At 40.9% G+C, this 20,519-nt stretch overlaps 1 protein-coding gene across 6 annotated transcripts in view; it reads right to left on the bottom strand.

Annotated features, from left to right (window-relative positions):
• LOC140198916 (uncharacterized) overlaps window positions 1-20,519 on the bottom strand; it is a 135,927-nt gene that overhangs the window by 105,798 nt on the left and 9,610 nt on the right. For 4 of the 6 annotated variants that reach the window (XM_072260156.1, XM_072260160.1, XM_072260159.1 and 1 more), the window contains exon 2: window positions 16,459-16,622. The gene's annotated coding sequence lies outside the window, so the exon portion shown is untranslated. Of the gene's footprint in view, window positions 1-1,523; window positions 1,734-16,458; window positions 16,623-19,896; window positions 19,974-20,519 lie in introns of all 6 variants that reach the window. The other 2 variants (XM_072260161.1, XM_072260157.1) reach the window with 2 other exon arrangements.

Raw genomic sequence — 20,519 nt, 5'->3', positions numbered from 1 at the left:
CTACAAATTCCCTTTTGGGATCCAGCACCAACATAATTTTCATCAATATAAAAGGCTCCATCACTTTCCTAACATTGTCCTTGTTACATAGTTTTCTATCTCCTGTGTAATTTGTATCTGACATCCTGAGTACTATTCAGAGGCCTGTATACAATTTCCATCAGGGTCTTATTTCCCTTGCAGTTTCTTAACTCTACCCACAGGATTCTATATCTTCTGACCCCATGTCATGCCTTTCTAAGGATTTTTTTTAAAAGAAAAACAGAGTCACCCCAGCCCCTCTGCCTACGTGCCTGTCCTTTTGCCACAATTTGTATCCTTGGATGTAAAGCTCCCAACTGATCTTTTAGCCATGATTCAGTGATGCCCACAATGTCACCCGCCAATCTCTAATTGCGCACATTCAAATATAATACCTTCAATCCTCTATTCACCCATTTTGATTTTGCTCCTTCATCTGCCTGTCCTTCCTCATAGTATCACTACGTACTTTATCTATTTGTATACCAGCTGCCCCATCCTCAACCCTATTACTCCTGTTCCCCACCCCCTCCCAAGTTAGTTTAAACAGCTTTAACAAACCTGCCCACAAGGATATCGGTCCCTCTCGGGTTCTCTTGTAAATCTTCCTTTTTGTACAGCTCATCCTTTCCCCCACAAGAGATCCCAATGATTCAGAAATCTGAAACTTTGCCCCCCTGCACCAATTCCTCCGCTACATGTTTATTTGCCAAATCATCCTACTCTTACCCTCCCTGGAAGCAATCCAGAGGTTACTACAGTGGAGATCTTGCTTTTCAGCTTTCTACCCCATTGCCCATATTCTCTCCAGTACCTCATTCCTTTTTTTTTTAGGAAAAGGATCCATGTCATTGGTACCAGCATTTACCACCATTTCAGGCTACTCCCTCTCCCTACTTGAATGCTGTGAATGTAATCCAAGGTATCCTTGACCCTGGCACTTGGGAACCAAAATATCATCTGGGTTTCTTTTTCACATCCACAGAATTTCCTGTCTCTTCCTCTGACTATGGAATCTCCTATAACTACACTGTACTCCTCTTCTCCCTCCTTCCCTCCAGGGCCACAGAGCAAGACTCAGTGCCAGAGACCACTGTGGCTTCCCCCAGAAGATATTTTCCCCTTCCCCAACAATGTTCAGAACGGTATGCTTAATATTGAGGGGAACAGTCACAGGGGTAATCTGCATTGGCTGCCTAATCCTTTTACTTCTCCTGACAGTCACGCAGGTACCTGCCTCCTGCAACTTAGAGATGACTATCTCCCTGTAGCTCCTATTTATCATCTCCTCATTCTCCTGTATGAGCCGAAGGTCATCAAGCTGTAGCTCCAGTTCCTTAACACGGTCTCCAAGTAGCTGCAGCTCGATGCACTTTCTACAGATGTAGTTATTGGGGAGACTGGGGGACTCCCAGAGATCCCACATCTCACATAAAGGACATGCCACTAATTCTGGACCCATTCTCAACGCACCAATAGACAAGCAAAAAGAAAGCGCTTACTGGAAACTTAGAATCTCTGCCTGTGTTGCCCAAATCTGTTGAGCCTAGGCCTTCTGCTTTAACACTGGTCCACTCCAACAATGGTCTCACTCTTAGCCATATTATAGTCCACCTGACTGGTCCATATTCCCAAGGTTTTTCTGCATTCTCTTCACATGTGTAGTTAGAGGTGTGCTGAACAACAGGAATGGCAGTGTATCTGCTTGAATTCTATTAAAAACAGAAAATGATGGTAATCATTTTTATTTCATCACTTAACAAAAGTCATCATTCTGAAACATCTCCAATTCTGTCTTCAGAGTTGTATATCCATTATTTTCTTTTTTAAGATTTCCAGCATCTGTTTTTATAAGAGATTGTACATACTATAGGCTAATGACTATTAACACAGGGAAATCTGAAATGATACACTTTGGCAGAACTGAGGAGACAACTAAATAGTAAATTTCAAAAAGGCATTCAAGAACAGAGAGATATAGGTGTAAATGTATACAGTTCCTTGAAAATGGATTGGTAAAGTAAAGCTTGTTGATCATGAAACCTATAATTCAAAAATAGAAATCTACAGCACGTTACAGGCCCTTCAGTCCACAATGTTATGTCAATCACGTAACCTACTCTAGAAACTGCCTAGAAATGCCAATTGACTGGTCCTGGACTTTTTTCCATCTGACATAGTTTGCATTTTGTTGCTTGATTGTGGTTTTTGTATTGCTATATTTATGATCTATTCTTGGTTGGTGCAGCTGAAACGAAACCTAATTTCCGTCAGGATCAATAAAGTATATCTATCTATCTAAACCTACCACATTGCTCTCTATTTTTCTAAGCTTCAGGTACCTATACAAGAGTCTCTTAAAAGACCCTATTGTATCCGCCTCCATCACAGTCACTGGCAAAGCATTCCACGCACCCACCAATCTGTATGAAAAACTTAATCCCTGACATCCCACTTGTATCTACTTCCAAGCACTTTAAAACTATGCCCCCTCGTGTTAGCCATTTCAGCCCTGGGAAAAAGCCTCGGGCCATCCACATGATCAATGCCTCTAGAAACTCTAGAGTTTCTTCAGAAACTTTAGAGAAACTCAAAAGACAAAATATAAAATCTGCAATGTTTAACCTTTGTAAAATACTGCTTTGACCACAACCGGAACATGGCATCCAAATCAAATATCCATACTGGAGGAAATATGTGGAAATCCTAGGAAGGGTAGAGAAGAAGTTTACTATAATGGTTTCAGAAATAAGGGCTTCAATTACAAGATTAGACTGGTGGACTATTTGTTCTCAGCACAAAGAATGTTGAATGGAGATTTACTAGGACGGTTCACCATTAGTATTTCTTTCGCTAGATGCATAGTGTGAAGCTGACCCCATGGCCAATGGATCATAGACCTGGGAACAAAGATTTAAACACTGGGGCAAAAGTATGTATGAGGAAAACTTTTTCTTCCAAAAACCCAGGAATGGTTATGATTTCAACCTAGTCAATCATGGAACAGAGAAAAAAAAATAAAAAGCCCAGCATGAGGAGAGATGGTTGAGCTTAAAACAAAAGCAGCCAGCACATATTCCAAGGAAAGACACAAAAAAGTAAAAATAAATAAATCAGAAGGAAGAATTTGCAGATTTACAAAAAGAGTGAGTACAGGGTGACAATAAGCCAAAGGATGAGTCATGATGTGGTCCTTTTCAGGATTTTTCCAACTACTAAAACAGTTTTCTCACAAACCTGGTGATGGTGTTCCACCACTTGTACTCACTACTGCAGATCAGGAAGAAATGACAGTGGACAAACTAGTGCAAGATGGCTTTCATATAAATGAAAGACGAAGCCAGATCTGCACTCCTGGGCTCTCGCGTTTTCTTTTGAATTAAATTTAATGTTTTGAAGTTACAAAACCTAATAGAAGTGCTTGCTGTCTTGAGGCAAATTAGGGTGGATAAATCCCCAGGGGCTGATAACGTGTTCCCTCGGACCCTGTGGGAACAGAGGGCAGAAATTGCTGGGGCCCTAGCAAAGATATTTAAAACATCCCTAGCCATGGGTGAGGGTTCTCTCTCTGACTGGAGGCCTATGACTAGTGGTGTGCCACAGTGATCGGTTCTGGGTCCAGTGTGGTTTGACATCTATAGCAATGATCTGGATGGTAATGTGGTTAACTGGATCAGCAAATTTGCAGATGACACCCAGTTTGGGGGTGCAATGGACAGCGAGGAAGACTATCAGAGTTTGCAGTGGGATATTCATCAGCTGATGACGTGAGCTGAAAAATGGCAGATGGAATTTAATGTGAGGTATTGCACTTTGGGAGGAACAACCATGGTAGGTCTTAAACAGTGAGCAGTAGGGCACTGAGGACAGTGCAGTAGAGCAGTGGGATCTGGGAATACAGAGTCATAATTCCTTGAAAGTCATGTCACGGGTAGATAGAGTTGTAAATATAGCTATTGGCATATTGGCCTTCACAAACCAAAGTATCGAGTACAGGAGTTGGGATGTTATGTTGAAGTTGTACAAGACGTTGGTGAGGTCTAATTTCGAGTGCTGTGTGCACTTTTGGTCACCCACCTACAGAAAAGATGTAAATGAGATTGAAAGAGTACAGTGAAAATTTACCAAGATGTTGCTGGGACCCGAGGACCTGCATTGCAGGGAAAGGTTGAACAGGTTCGGACTTTATTCCCTGGGGTGTAAAAGAATAAGAGGAGATTTAGGCTACAGGCAATACACAGCAACCTGAACGATGTGTTACTATTGTCCAGATGATCCAAGGCAGAGTGAGAGCCAGTGAGACTGCATCCATTGTCGACTTATTGTGGCGATAGGCAAATCGCAGCGCGTCCAGACAGCACCAGCTGCAATTTGTCGATAGCCCCGATCAGTGTACACAGCTGGATACCAGGGCTTTTTGTGTAGCCATTTGTAGGCTGTAAAGGAGCCAGTCTAAAAAAAAAATCAACCTCTGATAAACCAATGATTTTTATTCATAATGACAGAGGGATGAAATCTCGTGCTACAAGTCAATATTGAGTAAAACACTATACTTCTATTTTTGTGCAAGGAAACTTAAGAAATTGACCTGCTTTAATCGAAAACATTACACTCCCGACCACTTGAGAGAATCTAGATGGTTATGTAGAGCATGAGTAAATTACTGAAAAATCATTTTCATGGATAAATTAACTTTTCTACTATTTCTTCTATCACAATGTTTAGATTAAATAATGACACATTTCTGCTACGTTTTACTTTATAAAAGAACAGAGCAAAACAGAGAAAAAAGGCTTTATTGTTCAATACTGATCCTATTTCCTAGTACTGATCCCTTCAACTGCATCACATGAAATTCTCCAGTCCTGCCATTCCTTATCATGAAATGAACAAAAGCCCAGTTTAAAAAAAAGTGCCATAAAAAAAAACTTAACAGTGTCTGAGTGAGTGCTTACTATTTAATTTACTTGAGAGGGGGGTGTAAATGAGTAATGTCATAATAAAGAAGGCTTATAGAGTCCCCATAATTAAAGCAATCTGTCACATTGGCAAATATAATACTTTCAAAAATATTCACATGGGAATATTGAAATATTGCTTACATTTCAGAAATTCACCTCATTTTAACTAACAAAATAACTTCCTGAAATCTGGAGAGCATTTATGTTTTGTGATGTGAATCGCACTAAAAGTTCAAGCAGCTTCTTAAGTTCTATCAAGGAATAACTCTTGCAGGACAGTAGATAGTCAAGTCAATAGTACTTTTATTCTCAGTGTTTTAATGCCCAGTCCAGACTGCTGGGGGGGGGGGGGGGGGGGGAGTAATTTCAGTCTGCTATCTGTAAGAATTGAACATGAAATTTATTTGTTCAATTCCTATAAAAGGGACAATGTGAATCTGTCCTAAATTCCAGTCAAATTAACACCAGAGTAGCAGTCTTACTTGAAGAGTTTGAGGAATAAGAAAACAAAAGGTTTGTGGTGTAAGAGTGCCATTTTTCCCACAATGGTTATAAAATATTCAATGAATTAATTCTTCTACCAGCTTTCAGTTTTAATTTAGTTTAGTCAAATTTCTACCAGTTCAATATGATCATTAAATCGACAAGTTATTAGGCAGTGACAAAAAACTTCAAATTGACATTTGCATTTAACATTCCTACTCATTAAAAATCAAATTAATAACAGTATTCACACTACCTACAAAGAAAAATAAAACAATATTTTGTCTGAAGATATTTACAAACTTAAGATTGTGATATTCAGTCTTAACAAGTTTTGATAGACATCCTTGGCTCTTTTATTGACTTTAATTCCACTCAAGTATAAGAGGGGGGTAACTTGTTGATAAATCAACTAATTGAAAAGGAAGGCTATGCCGGTCTCGAAGACAAAAATGTTTATTTAAAATTGCATTGGGAACACCTGATATGACAGCACATGAACTATTGGATGTTTGATTAAAAGATAAAATGTACCTGGATCATGAAAAGCAGATTTTTTAAAAAACTTTCATTTAATTTCATGTGTTGAAGTGTTGTAGGGCTCTTTACTGCTAATGGAGAATTTTTCCCATTGTGGTCACTGATCTATATAAATCAGTGCATTATCACAAAAGCTCCCACAAACAGCAAGAGGGTAATGATAATTTAATTTGTTGTAGTTATGTTGGTTGAAGCATATCTATCAAAATTTTAACCATGTCTTTATTTTTAATTTATGAAAAATCACTCTGCACAGCATATATATGTCTTACACTACTGGGCAATAATATCACAGCAAGTATTACTGATTTCCTCAGAAAGCAATATACCATGTTTTCTCCACAATGGGGAAGATGCTTTGCATTAGCAGAGCATGCTGCTTTGCATTTACCCTCAATATAGCCGACTTGCTAGGGTGCAGAAAACAGAGTAAAAAAAAAGCTACATTTTGCAAGGATTGCTAACCCACAAAACACAAAAACCACAAGTTTTTTCCTCAAACCAACATCACAAAAATTGATTGAGAATATCCCTTGGGCAAATTGTCTGCTAGGTTTCCTACGTCACATGCTTTAGAATTACTTTGCTAGTTGTGAGAAGTATAGAGATATGTTTAACATATACAAACTCATGGAAAAAAGGGTGTTGTTTTATTTTAGAATGTTACCCAGAGCATGAGAGTGAAATATTACTTAAGTAGGTTCCTCTGCTCATTACAGCAATTTGACTTTAGGTGGAATTACACTAATACAATTGCATCATCTGCCTCTTGCTTGTTATTGTTCACACTCATGTAAAGTGCTTTGAAGTGAATATAGGGAGCACTATAACAATGGAAGAGATAGCACTAACTTCCAATCTCGATGCCTTTTTCACCGGATCAAATCTATGCACTGCATTAGTGCTTACTTCCTGGACATCTGATGGAGGTATTCACTATATTCAATGTGGAGATGTTATATCTAAAGTTCCCTTCCAGCAGCTGAGCAGCATACATATTGCCTTGATACAGAATTTCTAGTCGTGTCAATTTTATACACCTTCCATGATCTTAAGTTTTCTTTTGGACTTTCTTTTCTCCAATATAAATATTTCCCAGGTCCTTCATCTCCTTAGATGTCTAATCTCAATACAACTTTCATTTCTCTAGTTTCAGAGCCGATGACCAGCATTATACAATTGGAAGATGATGCTCAACTCACTGCCTTCCTCCAGCACTATGTTCTCTGTTCCCATTCCAGCATCTAGTTTCTTTTGTCCTCTGGACTTCAATCCAGCTCACAATGGTCACTGTTATTTTTCTACTCCTCTGTAAATGATACCCAAATGTTTATATAGATACTTTATTGATTCTAAAGGAAATTACAGTGTAATTACCATAATATATAGTTGTGGGTGCACATTCACACTGTCCATATTATACAATGCAAGTCAGACTGTTGGATTGGGCTATAGAATTGTTATTTTTCCTTGTAGTTTACCTTTCCTATGATTGCATTTTTAAATAATTACCCATATACATGCAACCATTCAGTGAATTTTCCAGTAAACTGTACAGTTGCCCCTGTATTTTTCTGGTTCCTTCTTGTGACGGCACCACCGAAGCCATCAGTGGAATCTGGTTATTTTATTGGCCAATTTATCAATGGAATTTCTGTTATCTCAAGTCTGGTATGAGAAGATCAGAACTCCTGACCTGCTCTTTCTTTCCTTTTTTTGCTCCTGTAACACTTAATAAAACAAATCATAAGCAAAAATTTCTTCCAAAGACTCAAAAAAGCATCAGGCTACAACACATTAATTAACTCCCAAGGCTATCAAGATATTGTGGGATCCCTAAAAAAAGTTTGAACTCAACCTGAAATTTCAAAATACTTTTAGATTGGCAACATGCTGTTCGTGAATAGGTCAAAGGAATTATATGTAATCTTGCTGAGTTGGGATTATTACTTGATGACTAGTAAACCCATAGTCAAAACACAGAAGCATCTGTACCTTGCATGAAACAATGTTAGGCCTTTTCAACCCAATAAATAGGCTTAAACATGCTTTAAAGTACACAGCCAAAGCAAATTCCTCCAAGAAATGTTGCTGCCAGTTGGTATCAAGCCTACTTTGCTCAGCATTTTCTGGGTGCAGCTGTGGCCCAAGAATTGACAACACTTTTATTTAAAAAAAGTTTGTGTAGTAGCAGGAGTGTTTTTTGCTGCTTCACAGCACTTCCAAGAGCTGCAATCAGGGCATCTCTCACAACCCTCACCACCCCCCGCACCACCACCACCACAAAAGAACTTGGGTCAAATTTGTCAGCTGAAGTGGGCAAGCTGACCATGAGGTTGAAAAGGTGCTGGTACCCCACCTAAATGAGGTCCCAATGTTAGGGCAGCCTTACTTTCCCCCCAGTCAGTCAGTCAGTGTTTCAGTAGATAGTTTGCATGGTATTGAAGTAATCCAGTACATTCCTGCCCACCTTGTGTTCCAAGTAACAGGACAAAATTGTTTTATCACTCCACTCTAGTGCTGTGTATTAGATGACTCCAAAAAGGAACACTTGGACTCACACCTGCTTTAAAGCCCAAGGCACATCTACTTTTTACTTTGGGTCTGCAGAAATCTTAATTAACAAACTAGCTAAATGCAAGTGAAACATTCCTTGTGAAATTAGTTTCACATTAATTAGGACTTTACTAATTCAACTTAATCTAAAAGAATTCTTAATTGAACAAAGTGTGTGTATTGAACTTCAACACCTGAATAATCCTGGCAAATCACAATTATCCTAGCACACAACAATGTTATTGAGCATTTATCTAGTGTTAAAGTTTTGTTTAAATAATGAAAAGCAGCTCATTTCTAAAAAAAGGTCAGCATTGAGAAACAAACTTCTGGCTAATGTGCAGAGAATGGGATGGGAAATGCTTTTGTAGAAAATTATTTTTGTAAGCTACACAAAGGAATTTAAGCCAAAAACCAATCACAATTTCGGACATGGGTCACACCACCTCTCACATTTGTTCCAGGTCTTCCATGTGAATGACATACTGTGTTTGCGTGCATGGGTCTTGCCAGGTGTGGATTGTGAAATAAATATTCCCGAGTGTCCACAAAAAGCAATCCATGCACTCTAGGACCCTAAACTTGCAATTCGTGCATTCTAGCACCCCCAAACATGCAGGCATTAATCACAGCTGAGCCCCATTTCTTCAGTACTTATGGCTACTCAGGTCTGAGGTGTTGATCTTCTCTCAGATGAATACAGTTTTCAACAATTTTTTAGACTTGCGTGCTCCCACCTCGTCACTCAGACTACCTGCCTGCGTCTCTCAATCACACCCGACCCCATTCACTTCTCCAAGAAATCCATCTGAAATCGATTATTTTTCCACTGGTCCACATCATCCTTTCTTGTATTGTATCCATTAATACCTTGACTCAAGGTCCCATTCATTGATGATACAGTACATAGTCCCACCCTGTTCCAGACCTGACTCTCCAACTCCATTTTCTCAAACAAGAAAAAATCTGCAGATGCTGGAAATCCAAGCATTTTCTCAATCTAGCCACATCCCCTGCTGATCTATAACCAACCTGATTACCATAGCTACCTTTAATTCCCAAGCCTTCTGTGAAGAAGTACTGCTGTATAGAGGGACTGCACAAAATTGGCATGGGCACACAATGCATTGTTTTAACATCCCCTTTCTGTACTAAAGAGCTTCCAATGCAAATAACATGTAACCACACTCAGTCAGTTGTTTCAAAGTTAGTTACAGAGAAAGGGAGAAATCCATCTTACTGGCATGAGCGGATGGGCAGAAAACAATGGAAAAAATTCTTCAGGTTGCAGGTAGAACACATACATTGTGCAAGATTCTGCCGATCCTGGAAATCTTGAGGAACATAGTGCTGAAGGATCTTGGTAGGTTAAATAGCATCTATAGAGAGGAATAAAAATAGTCTGTTTATTTCTCTCCATAGAGGTTGCCTGACTTGCTGAGTTCCTCCAGCACTTTGTGCGTGTGCGCAGTGCATCTTCAATTGAAATCCCACAATCCTGCTGGAACCCACCATTTACCCATGTAACTGAATGGAAATGTAGGGTTCCTGTGCCAACAGGAAAAACCCCCAAACATCTGCTTGGCTAATCACTGATTCCAGGACAACTGCAGTCCTATCTCGCACTCCTGTAGAGTCCAGCGTGGAAACACACATTTGCAGTGCTTTGACATTCTGGCATGAAAAAGTGTCAGCCAAACCTGGAAAGCACAATTCCTGCAGGACCGCTCATCTCAAATGGGAAGAAAGAGCTGCAGGGAGAAGGGAGACAACTCTGCAGATGCAGCGATATGGAGCAAAGAAAACTACTGGAAGAACTCAATTGGTGACGCTGTTTTTCCAGTTATATCCCCACAGTTACTACTTGATTTGTTGATTTTCCTCAGCAGTTTGTTCTAAAGAGGGACAATGGCTGACTTCGAGATAATTCAGCTGATTTAAATATACTTAATATTCTTCCTGGTGCTTTAATTCTTCTTACCTTTTCAAACTTATAAATTAATTTTGCTTAGTTTCTCCTTTACATTTCTGAATATCAAAACAGTTCACAAATATTCCATCACAGTTGTTACAGCCAATAAGCCTGGAGTTAGATTGTACCTGGCTGAAGGCATCTTCTTCTTAATCAGTGCCCGGGGATTAAGAATCATTTGCTTTCATTCCAGTTGAGGGTTCTATGGTGGCTAATGAGGGAAAATGGAAACTGCGGACAACTCCACTGAGAAGCAGGAGGAGACCGAGTGGAGTTGTCTGCAGTTTACATTTTGTCCTCATTAGGGTGAGAAAGTAGGTACTTTTATTTGGGGATACAGCACGGTAAAAGACTTTTCCAGCACAACGAGCCCACCCAATTACGCACAGGTGAGCAATTAAACTACTAACCGCACATCTTCGAAATGTGGGAGGAAAGCGAATCTCCCTGAGGAAACCTACGCAGTCAGAGAGAGAGCATATACATGCCTTACAGACAGTGGCGGGGTTGAACACAGATCATGGGCACTGTGATAGCATTACATTAACCACTATGTTACCCTGCTGCGCCTGTAAATTATAACAAACAGCTTGTGAAGTGGCAAACTCCTTCTGTGTGTCTGATACATGCCGTTGGAAGTACTTAATATCGCAAGTCAGAAACTTCCCCGGGAATCACTGGCAATGCTGCACTTCTTCAAACAACCTTTGAGCACATCCACTCATTGCTTTCTCTGTCCACCTGGCAATCTTCTCCCAGCCAGAAGGCGCCAGGGGCAGGTCCTGACAAGTACACTTCGAGAAGCCCCATGCTGTGCTGAGCCTTGCCGGTCAGCACAAAGCTGGCTTTCCAATGGAAGAGTGAACTGTCAAGGACACACTCCAAAACACGTGGGAGAAACGTTGCCAAGTTGCTGTAGTGCATCCAGTGGATATAGCACAGAGAGAGAGACGGATGTTAGATTAGTGGATGAGATGCTGATTGTGCGGAACACTTTCCCCCCCTCGGTGCTTTTGCTGTTTCTGACTGTTATTGCAGCTGCAAAAATAGGAGTAGATGCATTCCATCATATTCCTGACTCGTGTCTATAGGTATGAAAGGATCCTCAGTGACAGGTCTATCCTCATCAAGAAGCCATGGCATTAACCAGTCTGCTCCTGTTGAGTTTTTTTTTGTCAGTTAATCCAGCAAAAATAAAATCAGTGGGTTTAAATTGCTTATTGGAATCACAAAGTACAGTTTTACTTCTGTTCTGCATTTAACGCATTAATTATCACATCACTATTGTGCCGATTGAATAATTCCCACAAAGGAATTAAGGTTGCAGCCAAACCAGTAAAAGACATTAAGTTTTGAAGTGATTGTTTTGACATTTGTTTTAAAAATACTGGCCAGGGTTTTGCAAAGCCACGAAAAATATCACTTTGCATTTATTACACTTACACACAGATGATTTGTTGGGTTTTATATCAGAACCTGCAGTTAAAGTGCCAAAACAAAGTGGCAATCCCTAGGGAATTTAGGTACTATATGAACAAAGCTAATAACTTCCCTTGAAATTAGATCGCATCCATTTTTATTGAGTTAAAACATTGCTGAATTTAATGCTAATACACAATGCAAAACAGTGTCACACAAATGTCTAAAATCCAATTTAATTTAGATTTAAATTGTAATGTAAATTAAAGGTAATGTAGATTACAGTATCTGCATTGCTACTGGCAGGATCTTACCCCACTTTGTATCTACTGGCTTTTTGACAGTCCAAAGATGAAGAGGGAAATCGCTTCCACATGTATTCATATTCCCCTGTCTAGGCTGCTATCTAAAATCTTGCCACACAACCTTTTAAATGCCTGTGGCAAATCTCTGTTGTGTCTCCCAAGTTAGTTGCTCAGTGCAGCAGAGGTCATCCACTCTGTACTTCTGAAGAAATTACTTCAGCTACTTTGACTTCAACAGGGAGCAGCCGGCACCTCGGCCAATGGCATTTGTCAGCAATGCTGGATTCCACGACAGCAGGCAGACATTACCGGTCCCCGTATCTCAGCGAGGCTCAAATCCAGAGCCTTTCACCAACAGGGAAGGTGTTTACTTCCACAGTGTAAAACTTGTTATGAATTATAATTTTATTTTAGAAACTTGTTTAGAAATCCAGCATGGTAACAGGCCCTGCCAGCCCAAGTGCCCAATTACACCCATGTGACCAAGTACCCGACCAAACTGTACATCTTTGGAATGTGGGAAGAAACCAGAGCACCTGGAGGAAACCCGCACAGTCACGAGGAGGGAGTACAAACTCCTTACAGACAGCGGCAGAATTAAACCTGGATCGGTGGCACTGTAATAAGAACATTAGACACATGAGCAGAATTAGGCCATTCAGCCCATCGAGTCTGCTCCGCCATTCCATCATGGCTGATCCCAGATCCCACTCAACCCCATACACCTGCCTTCTCACCCTATCTTTTGATGCCCTGACCAATAAGTTTACGATAAACTTCCGCCTTAAGTAAATGCACGGACTTGGCCTCCACCGTAGTCTGTGGCACAGCATTCCACAGATTCACTACTCTGGCTAAAAAATTTCTTCCTCATCTGTGTTTCAAAAGGTCGCGCCTAATTTTGAGGCTGTGCCCTCCAGTTCTGGATGCCCTCACCATAGGAAACATCCTCTGCACATCTCTTACTCCAATAGCGTTACTCTGGAGTAACTTCTGAAATGCCCAGTTCGCTGCCACTGCTACTGTGCGATCAAGAATCTCCAGAGGGAAGGCCCCAAAATCCTCAGCTTTGCCTGCTGCTGGCGACTGGGGCTGAGATTGAAACATTCGGCAGAGATGGTGCTTGGTGTCGGAGGGCTGGTCAGAGCTTGAAGTTTTCGGACGACTCAGAGTCGGACTGTGGTCGGGTATGGCAGGGAGAGTTTCCTTCCTTCTCCCGTCTGCATGAGATGTGGGACCTTCGAGAGACTTTGAACTTTTTTTTAAACTGTGCTCATGGCCTGTTCTTCGTCAATTTACGGTATTGTTTGCACTGTTGTAACTATACAAGTTATAATTATGTGGTTTTTGTCATTCTTTCAGTCTTGGTCTGTCCTGTGTTTCTGTGATATCACACCAGAGGAATATTGTATCATTTTTTAATGCATACATTACTAAATGACAATAAAAGAGGACTGTGTGTCCTCATAATCTAATCTAACCGCTATGCTACGGTGCTGAGAAAAAAGTTTCCTCAGCAAATGCTATGTTTTTGTGAAGTACAAGTGATTACGACATGACAATACTGTTGAGAGGTTCAGGTCTGCTGAAGGCCCACTGATAAAAGATTCTTTTCAGCCAGGCTGCCTTTCTCTTCTGCCCACAGGCTTCTGGCCTACTGAATGGGCAGCTGTATCAATGATTAACTTCTCAATATTAGAATTCTGCCAAAAGCTTCTGTTCCCAAAAGGAGCAGCTAATTTAAAATTCAAGGTTGTTTGTTATTCTTTCATATGCAAGTGTAAAGAAGGCAAAGTGATTGTTATTCCAGATCTGTGCAGCATAAAAAACACCATAAGCCTAAAGAGCACAATAAATATAAAATACACAAGATTGGCTTATACACATATGCTGATTGTGTGTACATAAAGTGACACTAGGTACAGGAGTAGCTGTATGCAAGGGAACTGACAGGAAATGATAGAGTAGTAGTGGTGGTGGTAGAGTAGTTAGTGGGTTAATGGATGGAGGTGTTGATCAGCCGACGGCTTGGGGGGGAGTAACTGCGAGTCTGGTGGTCCTGGTGTGGATGCTGTGTAGCCACCTCCCTGATGCGAGTGGGACAAAACAGTCCACCAGTAGGGTGGGTAGGATCCTTCATATTGCTATGAAGTGCCCACTGTTACCTTTAATGCCCTCAGGATCGTGGAGCTGTTTGAGCAGCCTGTAATCTGTTCTGAAGCTGCAGAAAGAAAACCTAATCCTCCCCAATATCAGCAGAGCATCACAACCACAATGTTCTATTTAGACTTCACAATGGAACAGAAACCACATAACAACCCATGGCAAAATGGGTGGAACTCTCCAACTTTGCAGCTGGCTGTATTTCACTATGGGGTACCTCAATAGAAATCAAAACTGGATCACATGGCACCTGAAAACAAGGGACAGCCAATTATTTCTTGGCCTGTGCTTCCTTATTAACTAGCTTGAAAAATCCTTTTCCTAACTTGGAGACATTTTAAGCTTCCAAAGTTGAAAGCATTCGGGTAAGATAGAAGTGAAGTATTAAAATCCCCACCAGGAACCTGTCGACTTCTGTTTCTCATGGAGGTAGGCCAAGAGGGATGGAACTAATTAATCCTCCTTCAGCAGGTGGGCTGGTTACTACTGATTTTTTAAGGAGTCTGTATGCTTCTATTGGAACTGTTGGGGAGGAGTGGGGGAGGATTAGATTTTCTTTGTGCAGCTTCAGAACAGATTGTAGGCTGCTCAGCTGTTGGAACTGTTTCTGATTTTTTTTAAAAAAACCTACTTTGACTGAAATTAACAGGCCTTGGAAAAATCCAGTGGCCACACATTTTAATTCCACATCTCATTCCCATTCTGACATGTCTATCCACGGCCTCCTCTACTGTCAAGATGAAGCCACACTCAGGTTGGAGGAACAACATCTTATATTCCGTCTGGGTAGCCTCCAACCTGATGGCATGAACATTGACTTCTCTAACTTCCGCTAATGCCCCACCTCCCCGTCGTACCCCATCCGTTATTTATTTATATACACACATTCTTTCTCTCTCTCTCCTTTTTCTCCCTCTGTCCCTCTGACTATACCCCTTACCCATCCTCTGGGTTTTCCCCCCCTCCCCCTTTTCCTTCTCCCTAGGCCTCCTGTCCCATGATCCTCTCATATCCCTTTTGCCAATCACCTGTCCAACTCTTGGCTCCATCCCTCCCCCTCCTGTATTCTCCTATCATTTCGGATCTCCCCCTCCCCCTCCCCCTCTCAAATCTCTTACTGGCTCTTCTTTCAGTTAGTCCTGACAAAGGGTCTCAGCCCGAAACGTCGACTGTACCTCTTCCTAGAGATGCTGCCTGGCCTGCTGCGTTCACCAGCAACTTTGATGTGTGTTGATAACTTTCTCAAGTGGCAGTCATTGCTGGCCTTGCTAAGGATGTTCCAGCTCTTATACAATTCAAAGACAAGGCAAGGAAATGTGAGTAGGCGTGCTTATAGAACTGCTTACAGGGCAGCAATAGACTCAACATTTACTTGTAAATTTTCACTGATCACAACATCTCATCTCTATGGAGTGGCAGAGTAGTGTAGCAGTCTGTGTAACCCTATTACAGCACCAGTGACCCAGACTGAATTACAACGGTGCGGGCTCAACAGGCCTGAAGGGCCCGTTACCATGTTGTATCGCTAAAATAATAAATATCATGCAGCCCCATAGTCTTTAACCAGATATTTCCAAGTCAGTTTCTGCACCTGGTCTCTTCAATCTCTAACATGCTGGTATACCCTCACCACAACTTCCCTCATACCCAGAAGCAAACTTCACTTTACCTCATCTTTGCTCTACCCACTCTAACCCTCTCCACATCAGCACCTCAAACTCCTGACTAAGTTCTTTAGACACCACAATATACACCCAATGTTTGGCTACAGCACTTCTCTGCTGGTCATTAAATCAATTCAACCAACTACCAGCTTTGGAATACTTAAAAAAAAATCTGCACATCCTGAGGGTAACACTTTATTATTTGCTCAGCATTGTACATCATTCTGGTGTCAGTGTTCAAAGCAAACTTGGATATCTACTCTCTTAGTTTTAAACTCCACTGCATCTAAAATGTGGAAAGAATATACTGTACAATAGTAAATTAACTTGTGCTGAAAACAAAAAATTAATACCCATCTTAAACATTCAATTACCTGAAAGGGCAATCTTGATTTTGTTGGTATATTTAGTGAGTATCAGGTGGTGTCGTGGTGTCCGCACCGGGCTTTGAGGCGAGTGGTCCAGGGTTCGAATCCGGCTGGCTCCTTTTACACGCTTTCCAGCTGTGCTGGGTTGAGCGTCGAGCTAGCAACTCGGCCTTGTAAAAAAAAAAGATAAATTCTAAAGAAACGGCAAGACCGCTGCCTGATGCACCACAAGGCACAGAGAGAAAAAACAACAACAAGTGGGTATCAGTCAGGTAAATCAATGTATTGCTGTTCCATGTTTTTGAATGCCAAGTCACTTGGAGAGATGCTGCTATAATAAGTTTCTAGATTAGTGGGTCAATTTAAAAATCAGCTTCAATTTCTACCTGTAACTGCATATGCACATTACTAGAAGCTGCTGTCTGATTTACTCAAAAGGCAATTGCAAACTACCTCACCTCTATTCTTACTGTAAAACCTGGGACAACCTCTAAACAATAAAACTGCATAAATAATCCAGATTACATTATCTCTGAAACACTGGAAAAATCCAAACAGCTTTGACATTCAGTAGTCCAGGAAGGAAACTCAGTACCACCTTTTACTCGGGCACCAATTTGCTTTTTTTTACTAGCAATGCCATATCTCAAATTTCGGAAAGTCGCCCATGCGTTGGAAAGTCTGATCACCTGGCCTTACCTTCTCCCCGATTACAGGCAAAGACTGAAGACTGCAGCACCAGTAGTGAGGACCAAGAAGGTTTGGACAAGGGAAGCACAGGAGGGCTTACAGGACTGCTTTGAGTCAGTGGACTGGACCATATTCAGGGATTCATCTTCATATCTGGATGAGCATGCCTCAGCTGTTACTGATGTCATTAAAGCCTGTGTGGATGAATGTGTGCCTACAATAGCCTGCTGTACATTCACAAACCAAAAGCTGTGGATGAACCAGGAGGTTCAGTATCTGCTTTGGGCTAGATCTGTGGCAATTAAGTCTGGGGACCCAGGTCTGTACATGAAAACCAGGTATGACTGTGGAGGGCCATTTCAAGAGCAAAGAAACAATTCCAGGTGAGGTCAGAGGTGACATTGGACACATGTCAACTCTGGTAGGATTTGCAGGACATTACTTCCTACAAAGTGAAACCCAATAGCATGAATGGCAGTGATGCTCCACTACCAGATGAGCTGAATGCCACCTATGACCGCTTTGAAAGGCAGAATATAACTACAGCTGTGAAGATCTTTTCTAACCTGGTCCCGACATATCGAAGCAGCTATAATGAAGGCAAGACAGCAGTAATATTTCAGAAGGAATTTGAGGAGATTTGGTTGTCACCTAAAACACTCAAACTTCTACAGATATACTGTGGAGAGCATTCTGACAGGCTGCAACACTGCCTGGTATGGGGGAGGGCTACTACACAGGATCAAAAGAAGCTACAGATAGTTGTAAAATTAGTCATCTCCATCTTGGGTACTAGCCTCTGTAATACCCAAGATGTCTTCAATGAGCGGTGCCCAAGAAAGGTGACATCCATTATAAAGGACCGCCATCACTCACGACATGCCCTTTTCTCATTGTTGCCATCAAGTAGGAGGTACAGAAGCCTGAAGGCACACACACAGCGATTCAGGAACAGATTCTTCCCTTCTGCCAGCTGATTCCTAAATGGACATTGAACCCATGAACACTACCTTACTTTTTTCATATTATTTGTTTTGCATTTTTAATTTAACTATTTAAGATATACTTACTGTAATTGGTTTACCTATATTGTACTGCTGCCATAAAGTAAACAAATTTCACAGCATATGACACTGATATTAAACCTGCTTCTGATTCAAAATAACTATTTAAAACTAATTTCCCACTCACAGCACAAAGGCTTTTTAAATGTTTGAGCTATTGAGCTTGGAATGTCAAAGCTCAAAATAAATTTGTTATTGAAGAACCCACGTTACCTTATACTATCTTGAGATTCATTTTCTTGCAAGGATTTACCGGAAAAAAAAACAACACATTAGCAGAAAAGACTGACAAACAACCAATGTTCAAAAGGCAAACTGCCACTACAAAATAATAGTGAGAACACGCGTTGTAAAAAGTCCATGAAAGAGGGTCTATAGGTCATGGAATCAGTTCTGAGTATTTGAAGCTATCCACACTGATTCAGGAGTCTGATGGTTCATGGCCAATAAGTGCTCCTGATCCTGGTGCTATGGGACCCAAGGCTTCTGTAGCCTCCTGCCTGATAATAGTAGGGAGAAGAGGGCATGGCCTGGTAGTAGCAAGAACCCAGGGTAGTAGCTATCATTAAACCTTTACATCCATTTTATTGCCAAGAAATTACAATCACGAAGTTATTCTGATTTTTTTTTTTAATTTCTTGCTGCTAAATCATGAAAATCAATGTGATCATTTTTTTTAAATCATTCTGGCCAAAAACGTTCTGCAAGACTTTTACAGCTTTTCCTTGTTGCACGTGCTGCCAGATTATGAATGGGTTCACCATTTTATAGGGCCAATCTTGTAAGAAGCTAATCTGTTACTCAATAGAAAGTAGCTTTCTAAAACTGAAGGGAAATGCAAGTAAACATGAGATAAGCAATTGAATTGGTTTGAGTTACACTGTAAACTGCTTTCGTTAATTATCCACATATTCCAATATTATCCCGTTTATAGTATTTAATTTTGTACTCTGCATTTTTCCAAATCAGGCAGGAAGTCTGCACAGTCCAGTTATGGAAACACTAAGTAATTAATATGACCTCCTCCCCATCCCACCCAACTCCAATTTTAACATGCAGATGGCAAGGGAGGGCCTTCTCGATTAGGCTCTGCAATATTAACCAGAAACTAGAGCGAAGGAACCTGCCAGACCTGCTGGAAACCAGAGCCAGAAGAGGCCCAGCAAGGTTCTGATAATTTTTACTATTTGATCAGTTCCTTCGTAAGGCAAGACAAACTTTTCCCTGGGAGGGCTTATTTACCAAATGGAAACTGTAGCCCCCTCTCCCCCCCACACACACACCTCACCTCCAGCTCTGAGCATCCTTCTTCCTTCCCTCAACCAGAATTACCCTACTGAAAACTAACAGACAGACATTTGCTCCCTACTGCTTGAGGCTTTGATGTTAGCATTGTTGAGGTCTGCCTGCATCCAGCTGGTCAGATTGACCACGTTGTCAGGTGCAGCTCAATTCTGCTACTACCTCCATGTTTGTCACTTCATCCTCCCTCCCTCCTACCTGCCCCAGATAAGGGCTACCCATTAGCATTGATTACCCATGCTTTTAAGAGATGCAATTACAATTGATAAGAACAGGGGGCTGATTAACTCTTAAAACCAAGGTATTACATAAAGAACCTCCCCCTCCTGTCTTCTCCTATCATTTTGGATCTCCCCCTCCCCCTCCAACTTTCAAATCCCTTACTCACTCTTCCTTCAGTTAGTCCTGACGAAGGGTCTCGGCCTGAAACGTCGACTGCACCTCTTCCTACAGATGTTGCCTGGCCTGCATGTGTATTACATAAAGAATACTGTATACTTCAAGGAGATTGCAGGGCTTTAACATTTACTACAAAACACATGAAAGAGATCAAGTTTATAGACTAAAATTATTTGGGAGTAGCTGCATATTTGAACCATGGCAGAACAAAGTCATTACAACCTAAAGATATGTAACTGCTATTGGCAGAGAAACAAATAGCAACTTTTATTATGTAAAATGAGATAACAATCTACAGTAAGCAAAACTAAGAACAAACTTTCTTCTTTATGACTTCTAGAACTTAAAATTAGTTTTTGCATGTTATTTGTCTGAAGCTTTGCAAACCTGTGAATTTAGAGTGTAAACATCACCCTTCATTTATTTTAATCTCTTTCTTTTTCTGCCCTTTCCAAACCTTGGCAAGTGCACAGGCTTACCCACATGCTGCAACACAGTGTACACACATACACACACCAGCAAAGTGATCCAATTTGAAATAATTTAGGGAACATGCAGACGTCTAAAGTGCCATATACTGTATAATTAAGATTTGGGACTTAATGACAATTC

This window comes from Mobula birostris, chromosome 6, assembly GCF_030028105.1.
Source record: "Mobula birostris isolate sMobBir1 chromosome 6, sMobBir1.hap1, whole genome shotgun sequence".
Classification (NCBI taxonomy): domain Eukaryota; kingdom Metazoa; phylum Chordata; class Chondrichthyes; order Myliobatiformes; family Myliobatidae; genus Mobula; species Mobula birostris.
Note: the sequence above shows the minus strand (reverse complement) of the source record. Positions and strands in the feature narration are given on the sequence as shown.